The sequence below is a fragment of the Alexandromys fortis genome, unplaced genomic scaffold, assembly GCF_014885135.2.
Source record: "Alexandromys fortis isolate MF-2015 unplaced genomic scaffold, M_Fortis_MF-2015_v1.1 scaffold_163, whole genome shotgun sequence".
Lineage (NCBI taxonomy): Eukaryota > Metazoa > Chordata > Mammalia > Rodentia > Cricetidae > Alexandromys > Alexandromys fortis.
In genome coordinates, this window is record NW_026068085.1 from 2,931,366 (window position 1) to 2,939,512 (window position 8,147).

Below are 8,147 nucleotides of genomic sequence, written 5' to 3' on the forward strand. Positions count from 1 at the left end.
TTCTCCGTTTTTATAAAAGGGTATTTTTATAAAAAGATTTTTATTCATTTTTTTTACAAAAGATTTATTTTTATTTATGTGTATGTGTGTCTGTGTGACTAAATTATCATGTGTGTGGGTGTCTAGGAGGGTTTTATGCACTTACCCAGCCCTTGAACTCTCCCTGTATTTCAGGTAGGCCTTCATTTTTCTGACAGCTAAAGATCAAAGTAGATCCTCAACCACAGAGAGTTTGAATGAATTTAATACATCCTGCTATTTACATTTTCACTAATAGTCCAAAATTGAGAAATATAAAAGCAAAAGTGAAGAAGTGCTGTTTTAGTTAGGATTTCTATTTCTTTACCTTGACCACAGCAAATTTTATAAAGAAAAAAACATTTAATTGGGGCTGGCGTACAGCTCAGAGGTTTAGTCCATTGTCATCATGGTGGCATTTTGATGTGCAGAAGAAGATTGTGTGCCACACTGAGCATAGCCCACATAGTATCTAAGACCTCAAAGCCCACCTCCACAGTGACACATTTCCTCCAGCAAGGCCACACCTACTTCAACAAGGCCAGCCCTCTTAATAGTGCCACTGCCTATGGGCCAAGCATTTAACACATGAGCAGTCCATACCTATTCAAGCCACTACAAGTGGTTTGTTAAATTAAAATTGTTATAAGAGTTTGTGGAAATAACAGTGCATAACAACAGACAGTAAAGTTGAAATACTGTATAATATTTAGGGAATAGTGATTTATCTCTCATATACTTGTTACAATGTTTGAGCATAATTTATGGAAGTAATGCTTATTTCTGAGCTATTTATTGCTTTGTACTAATAATTTTATTGCAGGCTATGTAAGATGTTCATCAGGTAAAGGCATTTGCTATCAAACTGACATCTAAATTTGATCCTTGGAAGCCCTGTGGTGGAAGGAAAGAAACTACTGCCTTAAATTGTCCTTGACCTGTCCATGTAATAATCCATGTATTATACACACACACACACATACAAACAACCAATCAATCAGTAAAGTAACTTAAAAAGAATATTGTTACAATTCTGTACAGAATGAAGTTTCTATAAATGCAATTAATTAGAAGTGTATGATAATTTTGATACTGAAAAGTCTCTAATTTGGCACTTTCTGTTGATGGAACCAAAGTTATTTTGAAATTTATGAAAGCAAAATACCCATATACATAAAAAATGATAAAAGGGTTTGAAAATTCTGCTTCCAAGTATATTTGCAGAAAAGAGAGAGGAAAATACCTTTTGCTTAGCTCTTATATGCTGACATTGTAGCTAGAACGAAAGGTTTTGACCTGTATCATATTCCACTCAGCCCAGGCAGGTATGCATTAATTCCTTTACTTAAAAAAAACCAGATAGAGCAGTAAATTTATTTTAGCATAATTGGTAACTTTGATGAACCAAAGGCAAACAAACATGTTTTATAAGAGACAATATAGACGTCATTATTCCTCACGCAGATATCATGAAAACACCGCAGACAGAGGTGTTTCCATTCAACGCTGGAATTTGTTATTTTGCTGATTTTCCAATCATATGAAACTCATGGCCTTCTTTGTATCTGTAGAATATCTTTTTTGGAAAGTTACTTGTCAAGATTGGTTAATAGGACACATTTTTTTTTTTTTACCGTATAGCGTGGCACACTGATTTATGACTTTTTACATTTGTATTCGTGTCTATCTTTACAAACATTAGGGGTAGAGTTGGAGGAACTGTTTACTGAGAGTATTGGATGATGGACAGAAGACTGTGGACACAGAGGAGTAACACTGCTGGTACGGCAGTCCCTTGGCAGATCTAGGATGCACAGAAAAGCATAACAATATCAGATGCTTTAGAAAGGTTACTTTGTAATGCTCTTCTTCATCCCTCATTCTCAACCAAGACTTTCCATCCATAGTAAAAATTACTTAGTAAAAGTTTGTATTACTCAGGTTGAATCCCAGTGCTTTCAAAATCCATTTATGCATGTAATTGGTCCTGTTTCCTCATTTAGAAATTGTGAGTTATCCACCTATTTATTATAATGTATTGTTTTGATAGGTCATAGATAAAAGTAATTATAAAACACTTGACACAGAGTGACTATTCCATGGTAACATCTGACATCCCTGTATTATGTTGTTAATTATCAAGCTATGAACTATTTGCCATATAACCATTTATTGCTTATTACTTTTGGATGTATTTTTATATGGTTGATCAAAAAGATCAGATTCAAAGGTACTTGTTTTAGACCTAATTACAGACTTTGTTGCTCAAAGCATGAAAAAGGAACGGAGGAAGAAAAGTTCATTGAAACTTCATCATGTGTGTCATGATGAATAATTTTAACTGTAGGTTGAGCATTAAAAAAATCTAGTATATTTTTAAATATATTTTAGCCTTACTTTTTAATAGATATCTTTATATACATGTTTATATATAATATATATTTATATATTTTACTATATCACAAACTACTCAAAAATTTTGAGCTTAAAATAATTTATTGTCATTGCTTGTAGTTCTGTGAAGCCTCTCATGGCTGAGGGACATGGTGATTAGGGCAAGAGTCTTTGACGAATTGATGATGGAGATGGCATGCCAGTTCACCATTGGATGCTCGGTAGGGATGGCTGGAAGAGCTATGGGTTCGTATCTGTGTCTTTCTCTGTTGATGTGGCCCATTCATGTGGATACTTGGGGATGCTTCCCAGCACTCAGCCTAACTACAAGATTTGGCATTTTCACATGGTAGTAATTTTCTCGGATAAGTTCAAAGGACCCTGAGAGAAACTGCAAGGCTGTGTGTACCCAAGCTTTAGAGGTTGTGTGCTCCCACCAATAGACACATTCTGTTATTCAAAGAACAACGTGAGGAGCGTCAGCAAACATAATTGCAAAAATTTCATCCATAGTTTAAGATTAGGATCAATGCATTTGCAGCAATACAAATAAACTATTGCATAAATAAATAAGTGCATAAGAATAAATGTATCCCAAGGAAGAGTTACTGTTATTTATATATATTCTCCATTTTCAAAGAAAAGAAGCATAAATGTTTATTCCTTAAATTTGAGCTGTTCAAAGTGACTTCCTCCTGAAGACCACAGTAAGAATAAGGAGAAATAGGTGTTTCATCTGTGGGATTAAGGACAGACATGGCCTTGACATGATGCGATGGACATGCTACTTTACTCTTGTTGTCTTTGTCCTTCAAATCTTTAGTGCCAAGATGGTCATGGAAAAGCATCAGACAAGTTCTCCCCTTCAAGAACTAACCAGGACTGACCCTGCTCAGCTTCCCAGATCAGACTAGGTTGGGCACACTCAGGGTAGTATGGCTGTAGACCAGGCAAGCTCTTATTAGAGCTCTTATTATTTGTAGGATGGGGTCCTACAAAATCCTCAGCTAGTATTCTGTAAAACTGCCAAGATAATAAAAAAAAATAAAAATCTGAGAATCACAGCAAAAAACAGCCCATGGAGAGACTTCTCAAACACAAAAACTATTGTCAAAAAGTAATATATAAAGTAAAATGTAACTGTGGACTCAAGTCAATATTCATTTTAACATGCATGCTAGTTACAACAAATAGATGGTATTAATAATAGGAGAAACTGGGTAAAGAGGTAAATGAAAATTCTATCATGGTCTCATTTGTTGTATAAGCCTAAAACTGTTCTAAAATAAGTATATTTAAAAAAAAGTCATAGGGCCAGACATGATTTGAAGGCAGGAACCCCTATTCAGTTCATACAGCTCTAACCTTGATTGGAGAGGCAGAGACTCAGGCCTAAGGCAGTTAACAATTTTACAATTTTTATCTTTCTCATCAAGCTCTGAAATCCTAGATCCTTTGCCATAGAGTGTAGATTGAGGGTGGCCAGTGACTTATGTCACATTCACAGGATTTTTAAACTACTGAAGAAAGATCCCAATGGTGTGGCCTTGAACCTGGAGGTGGGAGATGCTGTCTCTTACCTTGCTTCCAGGGGGTCTTGAGAGCTTGGATTGAGAGGGAAATCTTGAGAAAGAAAGAAGCACCAGGGGATGGCAGTGACATTAGAGCCAGAGGCATAGGAGTCTGGGGTGTGGGAGTTCCCAGACCAGTCAGTGCATGGGTGAGCCCTGCTGCAGAGTGCTTAGTTAGATGATAGTGCTCTTTGGTGTGTGAAAATGTATTTGTAAAAGATAGAAAAGGAAGAATTGACTTAAAACTTCTTTTCATGCCCAGTATGATTAGATTTTATTTTCCCAGATGATCTCACTGGTCCAGTCTGGTCCCAAACTCCTGGCCCACTTGCTTTGATCTGGTGACATCGGGACTTACCCGCGTGCATCATTATCCCGGCCACATTTGGGACAGTAACAGATCTTCTGACTGCTGCTCTTCTGACCTGCTCTACTTCCTCCCAGATAAGTATTTATCTCAAGATAAACTTGTGGAAAGGAACTTGGCTAAGGTGCTGAAAACATTAGAGTAAGTGCACATGGAGCAAGAGGCAAGTGTGCTTTTTATCTATGAACTTTTCTATACATGTTAAACATTCACAATAAAAGTAAGTCTTGAAAGACTAAAGCTGCTTTGTCTGCCTTAGACATTGGATTAGATTTAGACATACTATGCAGGAAGAGCAATTTGAAACCTACTGCAGCAGAAAACATGACCTTGGAGCCAAGAAAATATAAATTTGGCTGGATTTGGTTCCGCCGCTCCATACTATGCAACCTCAGACAGTTGTTGCTCCCTCTTCCTCTGTGAAAAATGTGGTTATAATACCCTTAACATTATTCACTGTTGTGAGAAATCCGGTACTCTGTCTTTATTCTTTTGTCAATTAAAGAGCCTGAATTAAGGTGGAAACCATGTAAACAGAAGACAGAAGAAATGGCCACACTATTTAGATAGACTGAATAATCCCTGGAGACAAGTTAGATGGAAAAGCTGGGCAGCGTGGGAGCAGATGATGTAGTGGATAGGAATCTTACCTGTATATGTGGGCACGTGAGGTGGTTTACATAGGAGGAGAAACAGGAAGGCAATCCAAGATTATCGTGTGCACGTGTGTGTGTACGTGTGTGCGCATGTGGACATGTATGTGTGTGTATGTGTTTGGAATGAAGAGAGTTATGAATTCAAGAGGAACTTCTTATGGAAGATGACATAGAGATGAATCTATGAATTTATAACTCAAATTCACTCAGAGCCCTGCAAACAGAACTTCCTAAGACAGTGTGCTCAGGGTATTAGGTAGGGGACCAAAGTTAGAGCCAAGAGTAAAATTAACAGGGAGGCAACAGGAAAGAAGGGTAAGAGCAAATGAAGATAAGAAGTATCCTGAAGGTTAAGTAGCGAGGTAGGAGTTCTGACACTGGAGAGGAGAAATGAATGTCTGTCTTTAGCTGCTATGAAGGTCTGTGATGAAGAACTGAAGCATTAGGTTTAGCTAATGATCTCCACTGGCCACACAGATTGCAGACTGTGGAGGAATCCATGGAGGTAAGATGTGGACACTCTGTGCATTTTGGAAGCTTGGCTGTCAAAAGGAAGATAGACAAGGATTGGTGTAGTTTTGATTGTGAACACGTGTGGAAGTAACCAAATGTATGAGAGAGAGAGATTAGGAGAAAGGTCATAGGGAGAGACGGGGGAGGGAGAGGGGAAGGGAAGGAGAAAAACTGAAATATATAATGTGGGAGGGAGTGGGATTTGCCAGCACAGGTGAAGGAATTAGCCAGAAACCAGAAGACAAAGGTCACTTCCTCTGGATGAGAGAGAAGCTGACATTGATAAGGGGAGATAAAAATAGATAAAGTGTGGGTCGGGGTGTGTAGGTGTGTGACGAGGTACTGAGAAAATTCAGCTGAGTATCTCATAAGTCTGTGGAGACGAGGACACAGGGTGTATGAGGCAGGAAAGGATACACGTTTACCAGTGGCTGAGTTTAGTAGAGGTTGAGAGTTTTGGTCCATTGGGGCAGAAGGCATCGTTTCCTCCATCAGTGCTTCCTGCTGCAGCTGTAGCTACAGGGCTAGTAGTGGTGTCAGCTGACCAAAGCCTCTTGGAAAGCAGGGTAGAGAGTCCAAATGAGGGCTAACAGTACTAATGGAGAAATATGAGTCCAGGGTGCTCCCAAATCCAAGGATTTGGACTGTGGTAGATCTTTTAATGAAATTGAGATGTTAGTTTTATAAAAGTGGGCCACTTTTCATTCTCTTTGTGTGTGTGTGTGTGTGTGTGTGTGTGTGTGTGTGTGTGTGTGATGTGCACACTGGGGATTGAAGCAAAGGCATGGCACATGCCTGGCAGGTGACATGGATATCAACAATTCTATTTTTTATCTCATGGTCTTTGGGTACTGGAGTCATAACACTTTTTGCTTATTTTAGGGAAGTATCTCAAAACAACATCTCAAAAACAGATAAAAAGAAATGATTTATATAATTTGAAGTTATTGCACAATGGGAACACAGAATAAATCTTTTTAATTTTTTTTTTTTTTGATTTTGGAGACAGTGTTTCTCTGTGTAACCTTGGCTGTCCTGGGATTTGTCCTGTCGACTTGGATGGCCTGAAACTCAAGAGATTCACCTGCTTCTGCCTTGTGAGTGCTGGGATTAAAGGAGTACAGTACCACAAGGCACAGAATAGATCTTTTAAAAGCCACCACTTACACAGGCATTACAAACAGCTTGGGACCTAGTTTAATTAATGTAATGAAAATATTGTGAGACACTGAGTTCTTCTGTTTGTACTTACTTTGTGAGAGGATACACAGCAGATGGCAAGCAGATGCTGATATTGACTTATCCAGGCTTCCTTTCTTTCTGGATTTTTTTCATCATTCAAGCAGTCTCTCTGCAATGCATGATACTACTTGATGACAAATATGAGGCCCAGACAAAAGACAAAAGTAGGTACCCTTCGGAGTTAATATCAGTTTAGATCTGCAGCTAAAGTTCTCTCTTTCTTTATAATAGGAAGAATTAAAACTAACCATTCAGGAATTTATCTTTCAAGGAACATTGTCTTTAAAATCTTACAAGAGGTGGAGATGGAGACAGGACAGTTCTGAAAGGGCTAGTGTCTGACACTTCACCAATTGTAGATATTATTATGTCAAACAAGTGCTCCTTTCCAAATGCTACTTAGGGAAGTACTTGCCCCTTTTCTGGGTTCCTTGATCAGTTTTTGTGGGCATCTTGGTCAGTTCTGAATGGAAAAGGAAGATGGAATTGAGGATTTCAGAGGAGTACATTAATGAATCTTTTGGATGAGAAAGTTAGTGTGACAGCAGCCAGATTTGGTGTAGAAGGAACCTCACTTGAGCTTTGAAAATACCAGAATGAGAGTTCATAGTACCAGTGTTCTTAGTATTTCTACTTGGAGACACTGAAACACCTTCTATGAAATGAATAAGTGTATCATGGTTAGGTCTCACAGTGGGGCAACGTGGTAAGAGGAGTACTAACACATATTGAAAACCAACAAAGCAGTGTCTCCTGAAGTAATTATATGCGTCTTTCTCTAAGATAGGCACCCAGGAGGATTCTTGGAAGAAAGAATATGTGCACTTACACTTTTGATAGATACTGCCAAATTGTTCTTCAGAATAGTTTGTGCTAATATCCTGAGCCTTGTTTCTTTCCTCATAGCCTCATCAAGGGTGCTCATTATCATCAGTTTCCTGGCTTAGCCAACTGGCAAAACTGGTTCCTTATTTCTTATCTAATCAACCAAGTTTTAAAAAGGACTCATTACTGAATTGGAGAAATTTTATGTATATATTTCTATTAATTATCAGTTGGAATGTGCTAAAAATTTATTGCCAACAAGTGTGCCCTGTGATCATTTTATTCTCTGTCTTACCTAAAACAGGAAGTGGGGAAGAAGGAGGGATGATACTTAGCTCTCCCGTGTGTCAGGTGGTGGGGTGATACTTTCACACAGTCTCTCTTCTCCAAGTGTTCCACATCCTGGCAGTCTTCTGAATTACCATGGAGACTTTGCTCTAGTCATGTGGGTCAATAGAGATTCCTCCATCATTTGAATACTTTTTTTTTTATTTTTTATTTTTTTATTTTATTGAGAATAAGAAAAAAAAGTTTCCGCCTCCTCCCAGCCTCCCATTTCCC